The 26,198-nt window shown below is 42.5% G+C and overlaps 1 pseudogene; it reads left to right on the plus strand.

The window, feature by feature from the left end:
- Positions 1 to 10,011: 10,011 nt before the first annotated feature.
- LOC144229121 (CGG triplet repeat-binding protein 1-like) lies at positions 10,012 to 10,810 on the plus strand (annotated as a pseudogene).
- Positions 10,811 to 26,198: the final 15,388 nt, after the last annotated feature.

Raw genomic sequence — 26,198 nt, forward strand, 5'->3', positions numbered from 1 at the left:
TGTGGGGGGGGGGTGGGCAGCTAGATGGAGGCCATTCTGCAGTCTCCTAAACTATATCCAGCTAGTCGACTGCTTTTTACTCTTTAACTTTTTAATTATCCCTTCTTACTTTCTGCTTTTTCCTGATGTGAATGTTAGCCAACTGCTCAAATGCTCCTTAGCTCTCATTTGCAAAAGCGAGAGTCCTCTCTCACTGGGCCCAGATCCCAGGGTGCTAAAATTAACAATCAGTATACTTTAATCTAATGACTTACTGGTCGTGACTGCCACGAACAGACATAACTCTCAGATAAAAGCCATTAGAGAAAATTGAATAGCTCCAGCGTGGTGAAAATTTGGATACGTCCTGTTTCATAAATCATGCTCAGGGGTTACACTGGGCGAGCTATTTCCCTCTCTGAGTCATGATGAGGCCCCAGGTTGAAGGGTTCTATATACCCTTGGGAAAGAAGACATAGGAGGGAGAAGCATACAATCTGGGGCATCGAATGAGTCAAACATGAAAACCAGCCTATTTACAGAATGCTATATTATCAAGGCTCATTTCTGCCTGGTACGTGGCATGTCACAGTGGCATCTAAACAGTGCACTGCATGGTGTCTAGTACAGAGTAGGAGTTCAACAAATACTAGTCATTACCCAACAGGGGATTCCATGCTTCTCCAAAAACATCTTGCTCTTCCATAATGCTGTGCATTGCTCATGGCGTCCCAACATGTCCAGATAAACTCTCCTCAATTCTCTTTTTCTATCTCCAGATCATACCAATGTTTTAGGATGCAGCTCTAATCCCACCTCATCTGGAAGCCCTTCTCCATCCACTCTGACCTATGTAATGTCTCCTTCCAAAAAGTGACCTGGGAATCAATAAAACAGTTTTAAGTTATAATGGTAGGTATGCTTTCTCCCTGGCCCTCTCTCTTCTCCTGTCTGCCTGTTGAGTGATGCCAGAGCAACCGGAAAGCTACACCAATACAGTGAGGCCAAAAGATGGAAGAAGATGAGTCCTGAACACGGTTTGGAGTAGAGCCATCCAACTCATGTCAGTCTGAGGGATAAGCAAGAAATAAACATTATGTGCTAAGCCACTAATATTGGGGTTGGGAGGTGTTTATTATAGCAAACAATCTGTATTAACCTAACTATGAAAACTAAAGTAAATGAAGTGTGCTAGACACAGAAGTCTCTCAGTAAACATAAGTTCTTTTTCCTCTCTTCCCCAGTCTTAGAGGAGATGGTGGAATACTGTGTTTGCCTACCGAGATGTAGCCTCTGGACACTGACTCCAGTTCAGGCACAATATGGCTACAGTCCATAAGTTGATGAGGTGAGAGTAGGGCGGAAGAAATGCCTACAAACAGTTAAAGTCCTATCAATTCTGACACTAAGATTCTGTTTGCTGCCTTGTCTGCTCATATGTATCCATTCACAATAATAGCTACATGTTACTATACTCAGGTGGTTCTTTTTTATTTTTAATTTTTTAAATGCTTTTATTTAGGGGCGCCTGGGTGGCTTAGTCGGTTAAGCGTCCGACTTTCGCTTAGGTCATGATCTCGCGGTTCGCGGGTTCGAGCCCCGCGTCAGGCTCTGTGCTNAGAGAGAGAAAGAGGGAGACACAGAATTGGAAGGAAGCTCCAGGATCTGAGCTGTCAGCACAAAGCCCGACATGGGGCTTGAACCCACGAGCTGTGAGATCATGACCTAAGCAGAAGTCGGACGCTTAACTGACTGAGTCACCCAGGCGCCCCTCAGGTGGTTCTAAGGAGCGTTTTTTTGTTTTGTTTTTTTTTTTCATATTTTAACATCTGAAATCGGGATGCATGTTTTCAGTCACTGGCATCTTAGCATTGGGTTCCCGCTTAACTGAAAGCATATTTTCTTTTTAATGAAGTGACATCTTACAATCTATGGCATCTTAAATTCAATGAAAGATAATATTGGGCACTTAATTATGTGCCAAGCACTCCTCTAAGTGCTTCACATAAATAAATTTATTTATTTCTCAAAAAAAAAAAAAAAACCCCAAACTAATCAGTACTGCTATTATCTCCATTTTAAAGGTATGGAAATGAAGACCCAGAGAGATTCAAAACTTTGCCAAGGTACACTGCTAATAAGCTGAGTGAAGGTCAAGACAACATGCTCTTTAGGGAACTCCATACTATGCCACTATTTTTTAGCCCCTGGTTTGTAGGTGAGAACTGTGTCCCCTTCCTATAGAGAAAGATCACACAGGAATTTGCTGGCAAAAAGATAAGAAATCTGGAGAGGCCAGGAGGAAAGCAAAAACAGGAACCAGAGAAAATAAGCAAGACCAGAAGGGAGTTTTTGCCCTAAGAACATCTGCTACTGGATTCCTTAAGCTTCTGTTTCACATGCGTATGGGGTAGGAAAAACTAGGAACAAAGCCTAGGGACTAGGGAAAGGATCAAATAGGGTCCAAAAGACCAGAAGTTCAATGTTAAGGGTAAATGAGAAATAATCTTCTATACAGAAGATGCAAGACAAGTTGTGTCCCAATTTTGCCACTGAGTAAAGGAAAGTAAAATCTCTCCTAAGAATTAACGACCACGATATGACCCTCATATAGGTTTGTGACCTGAGTTTACACTATCCGTGGGGAGTGAAGGGACTCAATTAGAGAGTTTAGCTTCAAGAAATAAAAGAGAGCTGTGGAAATATTTTCAAGGAAAAAGGCTATAAAATATGACCGAGCAGATTTGAGAAAGAACCAGATTTGAGATGGAACGTCTATAAATTAAAAAATATTATAATTAAAATGAAAAACTCATTGGACAGCTTAATCACAGCTCAAGGATGAATTAGTGTAAAAGAACGAAATGATCCAAAACACAATCCAGAAAGACAAAGGGAGAGAAAACGTGAGAGAAGTAAAGTTAAGGAATGAAGAGTAGTCGATCAAGGATTTAATCAGATTTCCAAAGGGAGAGAAGAAAAACAATAGGGGAAAAAGTGATATTCAAAGAGATAGTGGCTGAAATTTTTCTCAGAAATTTTGAAAGACAAAACTACTTCCAAATCCAGGAATGGCAATGAATTTCAAGCAGGAAAAATACAAAACATATGCACACCATAGAAAATTCACAAGATTAAGAACACCAAAGACAAAGAAGATCTTGAAAGCTTCCAAAGAGGGAAAAGGAAAGAAAGAGAGAGACACAGAGATAGAGAAAAATTAGATCAGCAGGTGACCACTAAAGAGCAATGATGAAAGCCAGCTGACAATGAGCAAATATCTGATTACTGAGAATAATGATCCTAAAATTCTATACATGGAGAAACCCTCTTTCAAGACTAAAGGTGAAATAAAGACATTTTCAAGCAGGTTAAAATCCCACAAAGGAAATTCTTTTTTTTTAATGCTTATTTATTAATTTTGAGAAAAAGAGAGAGAGAGGGAATGAGCAGGGGAGGGGCAGAGAGAGAGGGAGAGAGAGAATCAATCCCAAGCAGCCTCTGCACTGTTAGTGCAGAGCCTGATGTGAGCTCAAACTCATGAACCATGAGATCATAGCTTGAGCCTAAATCAAGCGTGGAATACTTAACTGACTGAGACACCCAGGGACCCCCACAAATGATTTTCTGAAGTATTGACTTCGAGTAGGAAAAATGTAATGGCAGGTGGAAGATTTGAGATACAAGAAAGAATGATGAGCAAACTTATTTGTAACTATTTGAGGAAATCCGAACAAACTTTGACTATAAGAAACAATTATACCTCATTTATGGGGTAAAGGAAAACAAGATAAATCTAAAATATTGCATGCAAATTCAAAAGGGGATGACTAAAGTTAAGTCAAAGTGTTCTGAGTTTCTTTTATTTGAGAAGGAGAAAATAGAGATGTAAATTAACTTTAGCCTTATTAGGTTATGATTAATGCTGTAATATCTAGAGTTACCTTATTAGGTTATAATAAATTCTATAATATCTACGTATAACTAAAAGAATATATATAAAGATAAAAGTAAATATTACCATTCAAATAAGTTAAGAGGGGAAAAAATAAATGAGCAATAAAAAAAGCAATCAAAAAGAAGAAAAAAAGAAGTTTGGGTGGCAAGCATTATAAATAATAGTAATCACAGTAAGGGGGGTGAATTAAATTAGCCAATTGTAACCAAAGATTATAAAGTGTGCATTACACACACACACAGAAAGAGAAAGAAGTATAGGAAAAAGAGAGAAAGTGTGCTATGTTCTGGTTATGATATCCCTAAAACAAAAAGACCCAAAACAGCTTAAGTTAAAAACTCCAAAAGAGGGGCACTTGGGTAGCTCAGTCGGTTAAGCATCCATCTTCGGCTCAGGTCATGATCTCATGGTTCGTGGGTTCAAGCCCCACATCAGGCTATGTGCTGACAGCTCAGAGCCTGGAGCCTGCTTTGAATTCTGTCTCCCTCTCTCTCTGACCTTTGCCTTCTTGTGCTCTGTCTCTCTCTCTCTCTCTCTCAAAAATAAATAAACATTAAATTTTTTTAAAAACCTCCAAAAGATATACCACAGAAATATTTACCTAAAGAATTCTGGTGCTAATGTATTCATACAATACAAAACAAACTTGAAGACAATAACCATTATAGAAATGAAGAGATTTGTTACATAAAAATAAAGATTGGCCCATCAAGTAGATATAACAGTGGGGATATACATAATAACAACAATAATCTTAAAATACACAAAGTAAAAACTGAAAAATGTCAAGGAAAAATGACAAATCCAGAATCACAGGTGGAGATTACAACATAATTTTGTCATTAATAGATAGCTCAAGCAGAAAAATTATCAGTAACGATATAGGATCTTTGAAATGCACAGATTAGATTTAGTATTTACAAACAGACCACTGATTCAGCTTATCAGGAATATATAATTCTTTTCAAGGATTCATGAATCATTCTTTTTTTTTTTAATGACTAGTGACTACTAGATCATAGCAAACCTCCACATATTTCAAATGAATGGTATCCTATGGATTGCAATCTCTACCCCAATACATATACTCCCCTATACTTGGATATTTTAAACATACAAATTAGAGGTCAAAGAAGAAACTATAACCGAAATTAGAAAACAAATCCAAATAATTATAAAAATGCATATGTAAAAAGACAGTATGGTACTGGCACAAAAACAGACACATAGACCAATGGAATAGAATAGAGAATTCAGAATTGGACCCAAAAATGTACAGCCAACTAATCTTTGACAAAGCAGGAAAGAGCATCCAATGGAAAAAAGACAGCCTCTTTAACAGATGGTGCTGGGAGAACTGGACAGCAACATGCAGAAGAATGAAACTAGATCATTTTCTCACACCATACACAAAAATAAACTCAAAATGGATAAAGGACCTGAATGTGAGACAGGAAACCATCAAAACCCTAGAGGAGAAAGCAGGAAACAACCTCCTTGACCTCAACCACAACAATTTCTTACTTGACACATCCCCAAAGGCAAGAGAATCAAGAACAAAAATGAACTATCGGGACCTCATCAAGATTAAAAGCTTCTGCACAGCAAAGGAAACAATACATAAAACTAATAGACAACTGACGGAACGGGAAAAGATAGTTGCAAATGACATATCAGATAAAGGGCTAATATACAAAATCTCTAAGGAACTCACCAAACTAACTCCACACCCCAAGAAGAAACAATCCAGTGAAGAATTGGGCAGAAGATATGAACAGACATTTCTCCAAAGAGACATCCAGATAGCCAACAGACACATGAAACGAGGCTCAGCATCCCTCCTCATCAGCNTAAAAAAATAATTAGTATACAGGTATGTAAAATTAAAGGCAAAAATTGAAGCATTAAATTAGAAAAGAAAAAATAAAAATTAGACTTTTAACTTCTAACAATATGAAATTTTAGAGAAAAGAGAATAATGCCAAAGAAATTAGCAGAAGAAAAATAGTTAAGATAGGAGCAAACATTAAGCAAAATATAGCAAAGACACAAAGCAAAATGTACACACAAATAAAAGGATAAACAGAGTTAAGGCTAGTTTTTGAAAATACAAATAGATTAGATAAACCTTTGGAAAGATCAATAGTGGGGTGAGATCAGAAAAAAAATAAAAGAAACATAAACAATCAATATTAGCAATAAAAGGGAGTTTATTACTACAAACGCAGCAGAGATAAAAGAATATTATGGATAATACTATATGGATAAGAATATTCTGCAATACCTTTGAAATCATAAACAAGCTAAATAAATCAGTTATTTGCTCTAGATGAATTTCTAGAAAAATACAATTAGCCAAAAACAGCTCAGGAAGAAAAAGATCTATAACTACCAAATAAGTTAATCAGTAGTTTAAAATCTTTCCATAAGGAAAACACCAGGCACAGAGAAATTCATAGATGAATTTCTATCTTTAAAAAAAAATAGACAGGGGCGCCTGGGTGGCTTAGTCGGTTAAGCGTCCCACTTTCGCTTAGGTCACGATCTCGCGGTTCGTGGGTTCGAGCCCCGCGTCGGGCTCTGGGCTGACTGCCAGCTCGGAGCCTGGAGCCTGTTTCAGTCTGTGACTCCCTCTCTCTCTGACCCTCCCCTGCTCACGCTGTCTCTCTCTCTCTCCTAGAAATAAATAAAACATTAAAAAAAATTTAAAAAAATAAAAAAAAATAAAAAATAAAAATAAAAATAAAAAAAAATAGACAAACTCACCCAAACTCTTTCAGAGAACAAGAAAAAATAAAGCACACTTCAATTCATTTTATGAGGCTAACATAATTTTGATACTGAAACTAAGAAAATCACAAGAATGGAAATTCATAGGCCAATTTCATTGTAAGAACACAGATGAAAATATATTAAACAGAATATAAGTGAAAAGTCCAGCTGTATTATGAGAAGGGTAATATACTATGGCCAAGTTGGGTTTAGCCCAAAAATACATGGCTGTTTTAACATTAGAGAATAGATTAAGGAAACCCACTGCATGAATAGGATAAAAAGAAAAATCTTATGATCATCTCAATAGATGAATAAAACCAACTTGGTAAAATTCTACAGCCATTTATAATAAATTCTTTTAGTAAAGAAATAGACCCTCCCTAAATTGATTAAAGGGCATCTGTCCAGAAAAAAAATATACCAGGAACGATATACTTTTAATAACAACATATTGAAAGCATTGCCTATGAGACCAAAAACAAAATAAAAAGGCCCACCTCCCACTAACTTCTATTCATTATTGTACTACGGATCTTAGCTAGTATAGAAAGAAAGAATTTATGAGAATGGGAAGAACCAAAACCGTCAACATTTGCAGTAGGTATGATTTTCCACAGGGCTGCTACATGAGCCGGTGCACACAGCCAAGGGAGTGAGTGGGGGGTGTATCTGACCTCTGCTGTGCCCACCCAGTCACACACCTTACACAGGACTGGATCCACCAGACACAGACCTATAGTCCACTTGGTAAGCCAAGGCGCCAGGGTTTTATGTCTCCCCAGACATGATGCCTTTCCCTAGTTCTTTCTAAAATGCAGCGTGAACTAGCAAGTCACTCTCATTGCCAATATAGGAAATTCAAAAGTATCTATTCATAAACTATTTTAATTCATATGGCTTAGAAAGCTGGATAGAAATGAATATACAAAAATCAAGTATAGTCCTAGACACTGGCACAAACATAAAGTGAAATTTAGAAGAAGCATTAACAAAAGCAACAAAAATATTTAAGGTATATAAAAATGAATTTTAAAATGTACAAGTTCTTCAATGAAAAAAATAAAATATTATTAAAAGATATTAAATAAGTCCAAAATAAATGAATAGGTATTTCATATATATATAGATAGATAGGAAAATGTAAATTTACCATAAACTGACATATAGATACAATGTAATCCCACCCAAATTCCCACAGGATTTTTTCCTAGAACTTCATGAGTTAAATCTGAGCTGTATAACCACGATTATTCCTGAAAAAGAAAAATAAATTAGGGCACTTTTCCTGCCAGATAACAAGACTTATTTTCAAGTAGTATACACAATGTAATATTGACCCTGGATAAACTTAGAGAATTGAGTAGCAAGCCCCCAAAATAGACCAAAGCAAATGGAGAAATATGATTAATGACAGTGGAGGGGAGAAAGAGGGAGTCAGCATCAGAGCACACAGCACATCCTAAATCATAAGCAGAAAGTGAATGAGGGTGTGTGTTTCGGGAGCTGGGGGGTGGGGAGGATTGCTCCTGCCTGCTCTATGAGGGGTGAGCACCTTCTTGCCCACACACTCCTTTCCCTGAAGCTCCCGCCTGTCCCAGAGCAAAAATCGAGTTGGTTTGAACCAGACAGAAACAACTGAAAGGGTTACTCGAAGCCCTCTTCTGCAGAACGAAAAGAAGAGCTCATATCCAGGAAAAGCCGATGAAAAAACTTCTGAAAATGAGAAAGGTTAATTAAGATGACCTGGTATGTGAACGTTTTAATGTGCTGTTGAATTCAGTTAGAATGATCAAGTGGGATTTATCCATGGGATGCAAGGAAGGTTCAACATACACAAATCAATAAATATTTTACACCACATTAATAGAATGGAGGATTAAAAATTATATGATCCCCTCAATAGATGCAGAAAAGGCATCTGACAAAATTCAGCATCTTTTCATGAAAAAAGAAAAAGTGTTCAACACATTGAGTACCCCAAAAAAATCATACCCCAACATAATAAAGACCAGATGTAACAAACTCACAGTTAACATCATATTCAATGATGAAAGTTTAAAATCTCTTCCTCTAAGGTCAAAAACAATACAATGGTGCCCACTTTCAACACTGAAAGTGTTTCATTCACTGAAAGTCCTAGCCAGAGCAATTACTGAAGAAAAGGAAATAAAAGGAATCCAAATCAGAAAGGAAGAAGTAGAGGCGCCCGAGTGGCTCAGTTGGTTAAGCGTCTGATTTTGGCTCAGGTCATGATCTTGCGGTTTGTGGGTTCAAGCCCTGTGTCGGGCTCTGTGCTGACAGCCAGCTCAGAGCCTGGAGCCTGTTTCAGATTCTGTGTCTCCCTCTTTCTCTGACCCTCTCCTGGTCATGTTGTCTCTCTCTCTCAGAAATAAATACAACATTAAAAAAAAATTTTTAAAGAAGTAAAACTGGCTTTGTTTGCAGATGTCATGATGTTACATATTTTTTAAAAACCCTAAAGTATCCACCAAAAAAAACTGTTAGAACTAATAAATGAATTCAGTATAGTTTCTGGATTCAAAATCGACATACAAAAACAGTTACATGTCGATACACTAATAACAAACTACCTAAAAAAAGAAATAAAGAAAAAAATCTCATTTATCATAGCATCAAAAAGAATAAAATACTTAGGGAACAAATTTAACTGGGGAGGTGAAAAATATATATACTGACAACTATAAGACATTGATGAAAGGGGTACCTAGGTGGCTCAGTTAGTTGAGCGTCCAACTCTTGGTTTAGCTCAGGTCATGATCCCAGGGTTGTGGGATCGAGCCCCACATCAGGCTCCATGCTGATCATGGAATCTCCTTAAGATTCTCTCTCTCTCTCCTCTCTCTCTCTCAAACTCCCTTACTCCTTTTCTTCTTCCTCCTGCTTTCTCTTTCCACCAGGTCTTGTCCACTTCCCCTAATGGCATCTCCAATCCTACATAAAGGTATGACACCTCAGCACCACAGGTGCCCATCACCACTTTTTTTTAAGTAGTTTATTGTCAAGTTGGTTTCCATATAACACCCAGTGCTCATCCCCACAAGTGCCCTCCTCCATGCCCATCACCCCCCTTCCCTGTCCCCCCACCCCCATCAGCCCTTGGTTTGTTCTTGGCATTCAAGTGTCTCTCATGGTTGAGACTCTTGCCCATGACCACTTTAAAAAAAAAAACAAAAAACAAAACTGATTTGAAGGCATCTCCAAGTTTGAATAAACAAAACTTCCAGGGGTTCCAGCGTCCCTGGTTTTGCCCTGGAGACTCTTCACTACTAAGTATCAAGATGATAAAAACCCAGAAATGGATTGGAACCTTATTCGAAGTCACAATAGAAAGGTTTGGAGTGACAGCACCACCTGCTCAAAACCGTTAAGATTGCTTTGTATGGGACTCCCCTGGATCCAGTCACTGAGTTTGAGTTTGGAGGGGAGCTGCACAACACAGGAGGAAAACTCTGCTGCACTTCTTGCAATGTGGTTATGAAACATGTTCGCAAGTCTGCCATTAGCGACCACCTTAAGTCAAATACTCAAACCAAGAGGAAGGCAGAATTTGAAGAGATGACTGTGAGAAAGAAGCAGAGGCCCCTAACTGCATCCCTTCAGTGCAAAAGTACCATGCAAACAGAGAAAGTTAGTGTTCCCTGGGACTCTGTGAAAATGTGCCTAGAAGCCAACACCCCACTTGAGAAGGCTGATCACCTAGCAGTCTGTGCTTTCCTGTCTTGCCATGTGAAGAATGGAGGCTCCAGGAGGGAGGCAAATAGAGACTCTTAAATACAAAGAACAAACTGAGGGTTGATGGGATGGGGGGAGAGGGGAAAATGGGTGATGGGCATTGAGGAGGGCACTTGTTGGGATGAGCACTGGGTGTTATATGTAAGCAAAGAAACATGGGAATCTGCCCCCAAAACCAAGAGCACACTGTATACTCCGTATGTTAGCCAATTTGAGAATAAATTATATTTAAAAAAAAAGAAGAAGAATGGAAGCTCCAAACCTAAGTCAGACCAGCTGAGGAGAGCATATCTGCCTGATGGATAGAAGAATGAGAAACAACTCCTTAATTCACAAGGTTGTTGACAAGGTTACCGCCATTGTGATCAAGATAAATGTGGAGCATTAAAGTTAACAACAGCAAAAGAAAACACAAGCAACAGAAGTAAAAATAAACAAGTGGGACTACATCAAACTAAAAACCTTCTGCCCTGCAAAAGAAACTGTCAACTAAATGGAAAGGTAACCTGTAGAATGGTAAAATAATATTGGCACACTATATATTTGATAAGGTGTTAATTTTCAAAATATACAAGGAGCTCATGCAACTCAATTGCAAAAATTTAATTTAAAATCTATTTTTAAATGTTCAAAAGGCTTCGATAGGCATTTTTTTCAAAGAAGACATAAAAGGACCAACATGTACATAAAAGGTGCCCATCATCACTCATCATCAGGGAAATGTAAATCAACCACAATGAGATCACCTCACACCTGTCAGAATGGCCAGCATCAAAAAGACAAGAGAGAACAAGTATTGGTGAGGTCATGGAGAAAAGGGAGCTCTCACGCTCTGTCAGTAGGAATGTAAATTGGTACAACTACTATGGAAAAAAGTATGAAAGTTTCTCAAAATATTAAAACTAAAACTATAGGAGTACCCGAGTGGCTTAGTCAGTTAAGCGTCTGACTCCAGCTCAGGTCATGATTTCACAGTTTGTGGGTTCAAGTCCTGCATCAGGCTCTGTTCTGACAGCTCAGAGCCTGGAGCCTGCTTCAGATTCTGTGTCTCCCTCTCTCTGCCCCTCCTCTGCCCATGCTCTGTCTGTCTGTCTCTCTCAAGAATAAATAAACATTAAAAAACAGACAAAAAAATATTACATGATCCGTGATCCAGCAATCTCACTTCTAGGTATATATCTGAAGGAAATGAAATCAGTATCTCAAAGAGCTATCTGCACCGCCCACATTCCTTACACCATTATTCACAATAGCTGAGACATGGAAATAACATATTTTCTTTATATATGTATACATATATATACATATATATGCAATGGGATATTATTCAACCATAAAAAAGGAACTCCTGCCTTTTGCAACAACGTGGATGAATCTTGAGAGCATTATGCTAAGTAAAATAAGTCAGGCAGAGAAAGACAAATACTCTATGACCTCACTTATATATAGAATCTAAAAATGCTGAATTCTTAGAAACAGAGAGTAGCATGGCAGTTCCCTGGGGCTAGGGGCTGGGGGAAATGAAGAGATACCTGTCAAAAGTTGCAAATGTCAGACGGATAAGTTCCAGGGATCTAGCATACAACATAGAAGGTGCCTGTAACTAACAATACTATATTGTTGGGGCGCCTAGGTGGCTCAGTCAGTTAAGCATCCAGCTCTTGATTTGGGCTCAGATCAGGCTCTCACTTGATCGTGAGATCAAGCCCCACACTGATCAGCACAGAGCCTGCTTGGTTCCCTCTCTCTCCCTCTCTCTCTCTGCCCCTCCCCTGCTCACATGCTTTTTCTCAAAATAAATAAACATTAAAACAAAATACTATATTGTATATTTGAAAGTTGCGGAGAGCTGATCTTCAACATTCTCACCACATTTACAAAAAAGGTAACTGTGAGGTGGTGGATGTGTTAACTCACCTTATTGGGGTAATCATTTCACAATAAATACATTTACCAAATCATTACATGGTATACCTTAAACTTATACAATATGACATGTCAATTATATCTCAGTAAAGCTGGGGGGATAGGAGAAAACAAGAAGACCCAAGTTTGGCTAGATACCCACCAGCCTGCTAACATAGTCTTTGACAGACAGGAGATCAGGATCCAGTATGAGAGCCACGAAGGACCTGCTTTCTGCCCTGGCCAACCTATGCACGTCCAGGTGTGGGGGCCAGCACAGCCCCTTAGCACTGTGCCTAGGGCTGCCCGGCTGGGAATGCTTTCACCTTACACGGCACGGTATGTGGGGCTGATATTCTTATCCTGATATACTGCCACATGATAAAAACCACAGCCCCCATCCCATACAGCCCGTAGGACCCCTTGCCAAATCCAAAAGGTGCCACAGAAAAAACAAACCAGTGGCCAAGAAACCCACAGTCTCCTCTCAGCTTTGCCAGTAACTAAATTTGTGAACTTTGTCAAATTACTAACCTGTCTGGGCCTCTTTTCTGCTATACTGGAGATAATAATATATCTCTGATAACCTGGCATAGTTGTTGTAAAGACTGAAAAAAAATAATGGAGTTGACACTGCTTTGGGTCTCTCCATGAAATCATCAAAGTAAGAGAGATTTTGCCACGCAATACTATCTATGGAAATAAGAGTCTCTTAAAGACCCAAAGGAATGAATTATAACAGTGGAATTTTAGGCAAAGTGAGAAATGAGCCCTGGACCAAGATAGAAATCTCAAAGTTGGGGCCAAACTAAAATTTCTGTTAACATAATGTAAGCAAGAAACCTGGAATATAATCGGAGGACAGGTCCTTGGGAATTGTCTTTTCCAATCCTGCAGCTTATGCAAAGGGAAACCAAGGCCCAGGGGTGGTAAGTAACTTGCCCAAATCACAGAGTAAATTTGTGGCTGAACCCAGACTAGAACCTGAGTTCTTTCTTCCCTCCCTCTCATGATACTGGTCCGTGAAGCTGTGCTGGTCCATTCTGGTCCATGATGCTACCTTGGAGACACAGTGTAACGACCTGACCCCTGACGAAAACCACTGCCTTCCCCAGGGTCCTCACTGAGGGATGCTGAACTTGGGGGCACTTATTTTCCTGGGTCTCCAAGTTCAGTTTGCTCACAAGTATAACTCATCACTCTCTTCCGTGTGGAAATCCCTCTGCCAATTTCACAGCACAAGACAAACAGAACGTGTTGACCAAGAGCTTAAGAACCAAATACTGACACAGACCACAGGGCCCGGGCTGGCAGGAGCTGTGGCCCAAACCCACGTGATGCTTCAGAAAACCGTCTCCAGTTCAGCCCTCCCCACCAGGATCATGAATGTGGGGAGGAAGGTGTGTTAAAGGACAATCCCATCTGTAATTCTGCCATTAAGTCACAGACTTCTTCATGCAGTGGGGAGGGAACAGGATGTGCTCTTAAAGAAGTGGCCTTCAGCTCATTGGGACAACAGATGAGCAAATAAGTGGGTCTAGTGAGGTCCCTGGGGGGCCTACCCTCAGGCCACACCAAGCACTGGACTTTAGCCCCAAATATGCATTCCAGGTGTCTAGGTGGGAGCTGAAAGATCCTACAAGATGCTCTCTATCTCCAGCTGGACAGGGACTTTGTCCTTTGCACTGGCCTTAGGCACAGGACACTCGGCCCATCACACATCTGTGTCCCCACCCTCTTAGCAGTCATTTCACGGCAGCTGCCCCTTTTACTCACTTACACCCATGGGCCCCAGTGAGCCTTTGCCAAGAGCTCTGAGTATGAGTGAGGTAGAAATGGTCACAGTCCAGGCCAGATGAGTATAGGAGGGATCAAGAGCCAGGCTCTACCCCCATCTGCAGGCAGCTCTTTCTGAACCCACATGTGGCCCACTCTGAGACCACTCTCACACCTTCTTTGGTCTGGGTCAAGAGGGGAGACAGTGTGGTCATGGGGTTGAGCCAAGCATCTGCTCTGCATCAGGCCCCAGCTAAATGATGGAGAATGATAGAGAAGTAAATGAATAAAACAATTTTCTTTTTCTTAGAATTTCCTTTTCCACTGAAAGAGATCTATAAATGTATAATTCAATCTAGCAATTCTTCCAACAGGAGTTCAAATAAGATGCTTGAACTTTCTCTTGCCACATGTGTTCTACATGGTCTTGAAGGTATTATGCCCCTTCTGGGCTTCCAATCTGTAAGAGTAGAGGGGTGGATTAGATGAGCTTCTACTCAGAACCTAATGTTCCTATAATCCAATGATCCCTTCCCCAGAAGCCTCTGCAAGAGTCATTCATGGGCAGAGGCCAGACCCAAACTCTTCCCCAGGTTGCTCTGCCCAGAATTCAGGCTGTTCTTTGTTCTTTGCTCAAAGGTGACTTCCAGATGCAGGAGACATCTGGAGTTTGTCCCAGTAACAGCCACTCACATCACCTGCTGCTAGTGTTGGTCATTAGAGCCTCCACATCATTGCATCCCTGCCCACCATGCATTTGGGGGCCACCTCAACAGTCTTCCCAACCTCAGGGACCCTGTGGGTCATAAGGCTAAGAAGACTTGCACAAGGTAGTTGTTTTCTTGCTGAGTCCCAGCCTCCAGCCCACCTGTGTCACTCTGATGTTAGTTCCAGTATCTTAACACATAGCTCCCATAATACCTCCTTCAAAGCCTGTTATGTCTCCCCAGTATTTCTTAACTCAAGTCTGAACTCCTTAGCCTGGTTCTCATCACTCTCCAGACCCTGTCTCCAACCCACCCCACCACTTTTGGCATTACCACCCTATACTTCCCATTACGTCCTTTATGTTCAAGCTTCAAGCACACTCCCTGCTATTCTTCAGAACTGATTTGCTGTTGGAGCACCTGGGTGGCTCAGTCAGTTAAGGGTCCGAGTTCAGCTCAGGTCATGATCTCAAGGTTTGTGAGTTCAAGCCCCACGCAGGGCCCTGTGCTAATGGCTTAGACCTGGAGCCTGCTTCAGGATCCTTCTCTCTCTGTCCCTCCCCTACTTGTACTGTCTTTCTATCTTTCAAAGATAAATAATAAACAGAAAAAAAAAAAAGCTGATTTGCTGACTCACACAACAAGATTCAGGATAAATGTGGCCTCCTCCTGGAAGTGAACTTGGACCCCCCAGATCACAGGATACCCAGAATACTGAAATGTTGACACTATTCTTTCTGGCCTTGCCTGCCAGGGCCAACTTGAGTTTCTAACTGACTGGTGATCTTCCATGGATGCATCTAGCCTCCCTGGCTAGGGCTCAAGTCCCAGAAGAATATGCCCATATCAACCAGCATCTAGCATAATGCTCTATGTGTGGCAGGTAAAGACTTTAAAGACAAGTAAAGACTTGTAAAGACTTCACTTGTAGTGACAATAGCTGGACAGATCACGGAGGGACAAAGGAGTGGATGAAGTGATGAAAAGCCTCAGACGTAGGCCATGTTACATTGGTACAATAAAAAGTGAAATGGATGGGGAAATAAATGAGTAAGTGGACCTTGGTCCTGGCCACCAGCATCTTTCACTTGAATTACTATCTCCCTGCCTACTTTCGACAATCTTTGATCACAGGAGCTAGAGCATGACATTTCTGGGCTCAAAACCTTCAAATGTCCACCCATATCACCCAGATTCAAAGCCAAAGTTCTCCAAATAACCCACAAGGGCCTTCATAGTCTGGCCCAAATTATTGCACTGACCTCAACTCCTCTGACTTTCATTTCACTCCAGGTACCTTGGCCTTCGTGCTCTTCCTCAAGCATATGTCAGAGCTTTTGCCTTTATTCTTCCATTTGACTACTCTTCCCCCAAATATTCATATAGCTTGACCTTCCACTTCCTCCTGACCTCTGGTTAAATACCTACTTTTCAGAATCTCTTGACCCTATATAGCTGTATAAATCCTCTCCCACACTTGGGACTCCCTTGCCCTTCTTGTATTGCTCCATGGCGCTCAGCATCATTTGCATACTGAATGTCAACCTGCTCACTTCACACACCAGAAAGCAAATTCCACAAGGGCATGTGTTTTGCTCGCTGCTGTATTCCCAGTGCCTAGAACAATGCATGACACACAATGGGTACTAGGTGGATAATTGTTGACTGGATGAGTTGGGGGTTGAGTGAATGAGTTTATAACTGAGATCCTTGGTACCTTCGGGCATTTTTCTAAGATGCTCTTATCTGATGTGGTTGCCATTGTCCTGTCTGCTCAGTTCCAACCCTGTCTGATGTCACAACAGATGGACAACACATATTCTTGGTTTTTTGTTTTTTTGGCTTTTTTTTGTAAATGACAAACCTAAGGGAACTGAAGGAGCATCTTCTGGAGGGGATGGGGCCAGGATTAGTCTACTGTCTGGTTCCTAATGCCACATTTTAAAATCCTCTTCTCCTTACTCCCCCTAGCCTCTCTGCAAATTCCACTGGCTTAACACTGCAATTCTAGTAGAAAATGAAGAAGAAAAAAGCATCACCATTTCCTTGATTTAGCTCATAAGGAGCTTTGTTTCTCTTTCCCTTTAGATCTGAGCCCCCAAGCACCTCTGCAGAGGCCAGCTACCACCTTCCATCTCACTGGGCAAGGAGCCTAATTCCTAAACTCTCATCACACAGAAAGAGGGGACAGGACACCAGAAGAGCAGATAGTGAGATAAGAGAAGCAGTCACTGTGGCAGCTTCTGGTCTCTCTTTCTTCCCAATAACACCCTGTCATCACACAAGACCCTCACACAGCACAGTGACATCTCTCCACCCTGATGGTCTCTTCACCTGAGCTTCTGGGCTGTGAGGACCATCTGAGAGAAGGATGAAGAAGAGGGGATGCAGATGACTCACCAGCCTTGAGTCCTGCTATAAATCCAATATGAATTCTTGTTTGTGGCTGGACAAGTAGATGTTAGAAGGAGGGGTGGGGGACGTAAGTGACTGAATGAAGACAAAATAAATCATGAATGAGTGAGTGAGAAATACAAGGGTGAGTGAGCCACTGTGACTGAAAAGGCTGTCTGTCCTAGTGCTAATGGCCTTGTGGCAAAGATGTCTTGCTGGGCTTAGTAAGACTCGCTGTCTGAATTCTCTCGTAGACCTAAGCTGAGTGCAGTCTTAGGGGTGGGGAGGAGAATGTTAGCTCCTGAGCCATGTGATGTATCATGCAAATAACTCTCAAACTCCAAGGATCCTTCATAAGTTTGTAAAGATCTTTCATAAAAGTTTTGCAGACATGGAGCCATGTCAGAACCACCTGGAGGCCCCTCAGATCTCCTGTATCCTCTACAAACCAGAGATGGAGAAACCACAGCTCAATGATGCCTTCTAACTTAGTGCCCTCCTTCAGGAAGCTCCTTGGAACCATTCAGGAATTAGATGTCATTGATCAACAGTCCCCCAAATGTTGCTGAATAACAGTCTAGTTTGTTTGCCCAGAAGATGGTAAGATCTTGGGGGGCAGGGGAGACTGATCGGCACCCACCTCAAATGCCATATGTCCTAAAATGAATTATTCTCTTCCTCCCCAAATCTACTTCTTGCTTAGAACTTTTATTCTACTGAATGACACCACCATTATCTGGTTGCTCAGCTGATAAAACTTCATTCACTCATTCATTCATTCATTCATTCATTCATCCATCCAACAAATATTTGTGGCATGTGTCAGTAACATAAGAACTGCTAAGATAAAGCAATGAGCAAAACCAGAGGGTCCCAACCCTCACAGAGCTCATCATCAAATCGGAAAAAGAGGCGTTAATTACCATGTAATAATTGTAAATAATGTAAAGTTGCAACCATGATAAACCTTTGAAGGATATAAGTGATGTTTTAAACCCTTATAAAATGGATTTGACTTAGCTATGGAGGTCATGGAAGTGATGACTGAGCCAAGAATTGAGAGATAAGCAAAGATGGAGTATATGAAGAGGTGAAGGAAGACTGTTCTAAGTAGGGGAACAGGCAAATGCAAAGACCAATGGTAGGTGGGAGTCTAACAAGCCCAGGGAACCAAGACAGGGCCAGAATGGCAGAAGAGAGGAGGTGGTGCTAGGTAGGAGGATGTAGGAGAGGGTAGTACGGTTGGACAAACAAGACCTTGTGGGATTTACTGAAGATCAATAGGATGCAATTGAAGTATTTTCAGGGAGGGAAATGACATGAATGGGTTGTGCTTTGAAAGGCACTCTGGCTGCTGTGTGGAGAACACATTGGAGAAAGTGTGGATACAGCTAGGCCAGTTGGGAGGCCCCTGTGGTACTCCAGAAGGATGAAAATGGTGCCTTCAACCAGAGTGATCCTAGTGGAGACAGATGGAAGTGATGAATTTGAGAGATATTTACAAGAGAACAGCATGTTCTATCTTGGTGATAGATTGGGCATGGGCTCTGGGACATAGGTGCTGAGGATGATGGCTGGCACTCTCTGATGTGTATGGCTGCATAGATGAAGCAGCAGTTCAAGATCTGACGTACCTGAAGGACCACACAGGAATAGGACAGTGCAGGGGAAGAACCCAGTAATTCTGTTTTGGACATGTGGAGTTTGGGAGTCCTTTGACTTTTCTGTCTCCCTCTCTTTCTAAAAAAAATTTTTTAATAACCTTTAATTTTTTAATGTTTATTTATTTTTGAAAGAGAGAGACAGAGTGTGAGTGGGGGAGGGGCAGAGAGAGAGGGAGACACAGAATCCAAAGCAGGCTTCAGGCTCTGAGCTATCAGCACAGAGCCCTACATGGGGCTCCAACTCACAGACCGTGAGATCATGTACTGAGGCGAAGTCAGCCGCGCAACTGACTGAGCCACCCAGGTGCCATCTCCCTTACTTTCTACATTCGACCAGTCACCTGATTCTACCTCCTCTCCATCCTATTTGAATTAAGGTCCTTGTAATTGTTTCCTGGATAATTAAAACAATCTCTAGGCTCTGATTAAATATCACCTCCCCAAAGAGGCCCTCTCTGACTACTCAATCTAAAGTACCCTTATCCTATTACTCTCTATTTCCGTCCCTTGTTTTTTTTTTCTTTCTAAAAACATATAATTTGTTGTGCTTTTTTTTTTATAGAAATAAGTAGGACATATATGTTCTAGTTTCGTTTGCTCAGAGGGTATAGAACCAATGATACACCAAAAGCAGGGCACACATGTTGCCCAGAACTTGGTTTCTAAATATACCCTTCTCCACTCAAAGGGTCCAGGGCTTCTTGGAGAAATGGCTGATTCCAGGGCCAGAGCAAGAAAATATAAAATGGGCCTAGAACATCTTGCGACAGGAGTTAGTAAGCAAGTACACAGAGAATCATGGAGACCAGGCACAAAGAAACAGGAAGCAGTTTGCAGACCCTCCCACTGATCAAATCTGGGGCAATTTGAATACCAAAATAAAATACATTAATTTGTTAGAACCCACTGAATAAATTAAAAAATCCTTGAGTTCATAGTCATGAAAGAAGGAAGGGAGAGAGAGAGAAATGGGGAAAGGAAAGGTCTGGCCAATGGTAGAATGTCAACTAATAAACAGAGAAGAAAGTACACATTCAAAAGTGTCATTGATGATAAAATTAGCGGGTAAAAGTATGCCAAGGAACAGGATATTTACATAATCTCAAAGTATGTCTCCACAAATTACTTACTAATTACAAAGGGGAAAATAGTGATTTCACACTGGAGAAACTGGCAAACATCACTGTAAGCAAGCGATGAAGGCTTCCGTCACCAGCACTGGGACAGTCCCCACATCCTGGGCTTGTGAATATGATAGCCTCCCTTCAGTAGTGTTCCTGCCCAATATACGTACCCAAAATGCGGTCAGATAAGCTCAAATGGAGGGCTATTCAGCATAATAACTGGCCTGCACTATTCAAAAACATAAAAGTCAGGAAAGACAAAGCAGAGGAATTGCTCTGGATTTAAAGAGACCAAAGATAGGTGACAACCAAATGCAGTTTGTGGACTGCATCCTGAATGGGGCAAGAAAAATAAAACCTATTGTGGTAGGAAGCTATCATTTTTTTAAGGAAATATACACGGAAGTATTCTGAGGTGAAGAGGTATCATGTCTCTAACTTCCTCTTAAATTGATCAGAAATATGAATATTTTATATGTATTCATAGATATACATATACCATAAAACAAGTATAATAATAATTTTTCAAGAAGATAAATTGCAGACAACTAAAATATACACAAATAATAAAAATAATTTTTATATTATTGGAGAGAGACAGAATGAAAGCAATAAAGTAAATGAAGCATCCTATAAGTGGCCAAATGGATTTGGATAAAGAGGGATTTTTTTCACCAGCCTTGCAAGCTTTCCTTAATTTGATATGATATCAAAATTAAAAATGACATAAAAATTGGGTTTTTTTTACATTTGTTGAATGAATGAGTGAGCCCACACCCTACCATGACCCTCCCCTGCTCACTGCTTAAAGCGCCTAGTCGCTGCCCACCACTGGCATGGTAAAATCCAAACACCCCAACACGGCTTTCAGGGCTGACATCATTCAGTAGCCCTTTGTGAGGTCTCCCACCTCATTTCTCATCATTATCAATGACCCATATGACAAACTCCAGTCACACTAACTGCTTAGAGTCCCCCCAGCTTACCACTCTAGACCATGCTTCCGTGCCTAGCATGTGCTGGGCTCTCAGCCTAGAATGCCCTCCTCTTATCCTTCTAAAAACTTCCTGTTATCTTTTGAGATCCAGACCAAGAGTTTTTCACCTCCAGGAAGGCCTCTCTGATTGCCCCAGTAAGAGATAACACTTCCTCTTCTGGTGCACCAATACCTCCCAGTACCTACTGTAATCCTGTCCCAGGGACAGGTCTGTCACTCATTGTTCACAAGTCACAAGGTCTGATTGCAGCTGGGAGACCAGGACACACTTGCTCACACATTTCCAGTGCCTTGCACAGATTCTGGCACACCACGGGGTCTCCATTAATATTTGAGGCATGCATAAATGAATAATAGTAAATGACCTTTCTGCATCTTCCGAAAGAACCAACCCCCTGCCTTCCTTAGCCTCAAAAACTACAGAGAGTGAGGAGAATTAGTTCCCTTATTTTACACACAAGGAAAGTGAGGCCCGGAGAAAGTAAGATAACCCAGTGTACCCAGAGGCTGAGCTGGAGCTCAGATCTGTTGCCAATCAGTCCAGTGTTCTTTCCCAGAAGGTGAGTGCGATGAGAAGGAGGACGTGCCATTCATGCTTCCCCTATTCTACGTCAGCTACTACACTTCAATAAACTTTCTAGTTCTAGAAACACCATAGCATTAGGAGGAACCCCACTTTACAGACTAGGAAACTGAGGCTCTGAGTCAGATCTGTCTGACTGCAAAGCCCATGCTCTTTCTTCTGCACATTGCCGGTATGTGCAGCCCTCGTCTGACCCTCTATCAGAGGCAGGGAGGCAGCCTGAGTCCATCATTCTGTCCTTTAAACCAGCACCACACACAGGCCCACGATGCAGCCCACACACCCAGACCACAGGCTGCACTTCGCATGGTTTCCAAACCCAGGATATTTGCGTTGTAAGACAAAACCTCCATTTCCCCAGCAGAAAGTGAACACTACGCAGTTACCCAGCCAAACTGCGGATGCCTACAGACACTGCATCATGCCGAATAGGGTCTGGTCTGCCCAGAGACAGCCTCAGAGGACCCTGGACTCCCCCAGAGCTTGGCACTGAGGGGACCGTAGAGCTAGGGGTGGGAGACTGAGCCGGCTGGATCAGAGTGTGGGTGGAGGCTCCATTCCCAGAACAGAGATGGGTCCAGGGGAGAAGTGAGGCCACAGAAGCCCAGTGCTGCCCACCCCAAGGGAGTGGGGGTAATCCCTGCCAGATGCAAGAGACCTCCCCACACCACCCCTGCCTCCCACAAAGCGGTGGTCTCCACCTGAGGCTAGAAAGGCCAATGATGCTGATGACGTCCAAGTCCTGGGGCCAGAGAAGTCAGAGCCTTAGCCCTTTCCCCAGGTGGCCCAAAGGGGTGGGTTTTCCTGTTTTCGAAGCTTTTGAACAGGAGGGGTCATGGGCAGACATTCACTCGCAACTCTGACATCAGACAGACCTGGAACGGAGTCGTGGCCAGCTCTTACTTAACCTCACTGTGCTTCAGGGTCTCACAGGGTTGCTCCAGAGGTTCCATGAAACAAAAGATGGAAAGAACCCAACGTGGGACTTGCCTTTGGCAGGTACTGAATAAATGGGAGCAACCGTGAGTGACTCCTGCAACCGCCAGGCCCGATGCACTCTCGCTGGATTTTAAAGCTGTTCTCACTTAGTTGAGCTTAAAGTCTGGGAAACACCCCCAATCCTCAGCAGAGGCGCAATCATTTCTTAGCCTTACCTTTCTGAGGCGACATTGACCTGGGAAGGAGCTGGCCCCTTACCTGCACCAGCCCACCGGCAGGAACCAGGTATTTCCGGGGCCTCGGGCCAATGACGCCTCCCTCCTACTTTGTAACCAAACACTTAAAGGAGGATTAATCTTAAAAGTGGTTAACTGCCACCAGATGGGGGGAGAGGGGCGGGGCTGGAGGGGAGGTGCGAGTTAACGCTTCCTGAGAAGCAGAATCCCAAAACAATGCCTGAGAGGCCACCATTAGAGTCATTTCCAACCGTTCTCTAGTGCTGAAGACTGCCTCCCACTTCTGCACTTGCCAAACATTAGGAGCATTGGGCAGGATAAAATTATCAGTCTTGGAGTCAATTAGTTAGAAGTCTCACCAACTTTCAGTGCAGCTAGAGCCCTGCCCTGCATGTGCAGGGCCCTGGTGGCCCACATCTCTTACAGATAAGGAGTGACAAAGAACTCCCTAACCACCGGGCAGACTTAAGAGCCCCTCATTGGGAAGGAAAAAAAAGTGAGCATCTGTCTATGGCCTCACAGGCCCAGGAAAGGGGTCAGAAAAGTCCCCTTGTATGTCCCTCCCCATTCCAGAGACCAGACTCCTCATCCTGAGCTCTGGTTCCAGAAGAGCTATCCTGATCAGAGACCATGTGGCCCATGCTGGGGGAGGCAGAGCTCAAGTCCAAGAGACACAGACCTCCCAGCAGAGCCCTGGGCCTAGGCAGGGTCACATGAAGAAGGGGTGGCCATGGGGCCAGGGCCAGGCTTAAGGCAGGGGTCAAACTCCTTTGGGCATCTAGACACTCAGGCTTTTGAGATAGGGAGGACCTGGCAGCTGAGGCAGCCAGAGCAAGGGGCATTTATCAATGGCCCAATTCATTCTCAACAATCCCCATTGTCTGAGCCAGCACAGAGATGGACATTATCTCCCAGAGCTGCTAGAAAGAAAAGCCCCAAGACATGGTCATGAATCCAAGTCCAAAGACACAGAAGCCAAAAACCGAGACACGGCTTGAAAACCAAGTGAAATATTTGAAATTGGAGACATTGTCCCCCAAAATCTATGCAACATGCTTCTCATCCTCACAGGCAAATAAAATACTTAATGCTGGTGTTTCATTTTTTTTGTCCTGATTATCACAAAGGATGTGGAAGTTTACATTTAAAGAAATGTATACTATAAAGTTGTTAAAGCAGAAATTAAAAGTAAAGCCAGGATTCCAGTTAACACAATGACTAGGCTGGAGCAGTATGATGGACTAAGAGCTTCCTAGCAGCCAGAGTAAGAAGAGAAACACACAGGTTATGTCAGGAGCTCAGGAGTCACACAGACCAGTAGAAATCTCTTGAGCACTATAAGCTTCAATTCTCTTATCAGGAAAAAAAAATGGGACTATTAACCTAAGAAAGCTGTTGTGAAAAGCAAATGAGATAAAACATATACTAAAGATTCAATAAATGTTTTTATTACCATGATTACACATATCATTATTACCATTATGCTGTTGTCTGATTTCTCGTCCTTGAACTGAAACTATGTTAACTTATGGGGGTTACCCTGATTCTCTGTGATTCCTCACTGTTGCTCTAAGTTCTAATGGAAAGATATATGCATCTAAGAGGTGGTGAGTAAGGGACAGGGGGAGGAAACAGGCCAGGACTGAGTTGCCATGAGTCCTCCAGTTTTCCAGTGTTTTCCTGAGTCCTAAGGTGGCTGGGGCTCTTACAAAGGTGAAGGCTGGGGAAGGTATGCAGACCTCCTCCCCACCACCCCCTTCACTCTGCAAGAAGGCTACCGGGCTATCCACAGCTTGCCCTTATTTAACCATCCCCAAGAGTCAGGCAGGGGAGGGTAGATCCTGTAGTACCCTGTTTAGGAAATGGCTGAAAAATCATCTCTCCCCTGCATATTAGGAGAATTTAGAGTGAGAGTTTAGGCACTCCTTGAACCAAACCATAAACACTAAGTAAGAAGAGAAAGTCAATGTCATCTTTCTAACCTCCGAGCTGAAGGAACACCTGAGTCTGGGCACCCTACTGATGCCTGTCAAGGAGAATGACCAGGCTGGGAGAGGTCTATAAGCCATGATAACGATAATAACAACACCACCACCCTGATATTTTGGGTCACCTACTCCTCCAAGCACTGTTTAGTGTGTCCCCTGGGGTCCCCAGGAAAAAGAGATGAGAGAGGACAGGATTCTGTCAAGGAAAGAGATAACCACTGGGGGAAGGGAGAAGAATAAGTCAAAGCTCATAGCTCTTCCAGCCTAGCCTGAGATGGGAGACTCAAAATAGGATTGATTAAAACCAAAGGAGAAGGAGTCAGCTCAGCTCATTGTTCCTGCCCTGGCCCCAGACCACAAAGGCTCCTGAGGCTTTTCTACAGCAGGGGGGATCCGGAGAGCAACTAGAGCCTGGAGCAAATTACAGGTACTGTGCCCTGCCTCAGGCTGCAAGCCTGGCCCTTTCATTTGTTACGAGAGGGTACTGGGTACGAGCTGCTTCTAAGTCTAGGCCTTTAAGCCCCAGGCTCCACAGGTAGAATTGGTTCAAGATCAAATGAGAAACCCACAAAGGCACTGTCTTACCATCTGCCCTGAACCCACAGCCAAAGCCTCTGACTTAAGATATTCCTGACCGTGGCCCATTTCTTGGACTGAGTGTCCAAGGTGCCATATGTAAGCCAGAGCAGACCCAAAAAGGGTGCCCGGAAGCTGAGAGTGCCTCAAGGCAGGGAGGCATGTGTGTACATATGCACATTCTGCACGTGTAGGTGTCTGTTGCACACATGACACTGCCTGCAGGTGTGCACGGTGAAAGTATGTGAGTGTTTGCATGGATGTCCTGAGTGGAAGTGCATGCAAGACTGGCATGCAGTGGCACGTGTGGGCAGAAATGTGTGTACACACGTGCAGTTGTGAGTGTGTGGGTGTGGGTGCCCTGTGTTTGTGGGTGGGCATGACTGTGCAGTCTGCGTACCCCCTCTCATTGCCCTCCTGACTCTTCTGGCATTACAGTGGGTTCCCCAAGCCGTCTCCTCACCCCGGCCAGCCAGCTGGGATTCCTCAGAGCCCCATCTACTCCAGTGTTGGGCAAAGGCTCCGAGCTCCTGCCCTGCTTACGGTCATGAGAAACCAAAGCTGCCAAATGACCCACAGAGTAGACACCCCAGCTGGGGACAAGTCAAGTCACCTTAGAAAATCTGAGTTCAAATAATACTCCTTTAAAAAAAAAAAAATAGCAGGCTGCATGCCCAGCAGGGAACCCAATGCTGGGCTTGAACCCAGGACTTGAGCTGAGATCAAGATTCAGACACACTCAAGTGACTGAGCCCCCCAGGCAGCCCCAGATAAATCTCTTTGTCCCCATTCTGTCCTCATGGCCTCACAATCACATCCATCCATCCACGCATCTACTCTCTCA

The sequence above is a fragment of the Crocuta crocuta genome, unplaced genomic scaffold (genome assembly GCF_008692635.1).
Source record: "Crocuta crocuta isolate KB4526 unplaced genomic scaffold, BGI_CrCroc_1.0 scaffold233, whole genome shotgun sequence".
NCBI classification, from domain to species: Eukaryota; Metazoa; Chordata; class Mammalia; order Carnivora; family Hyaenidae; genus Crocuta; species Crocuta crocuta.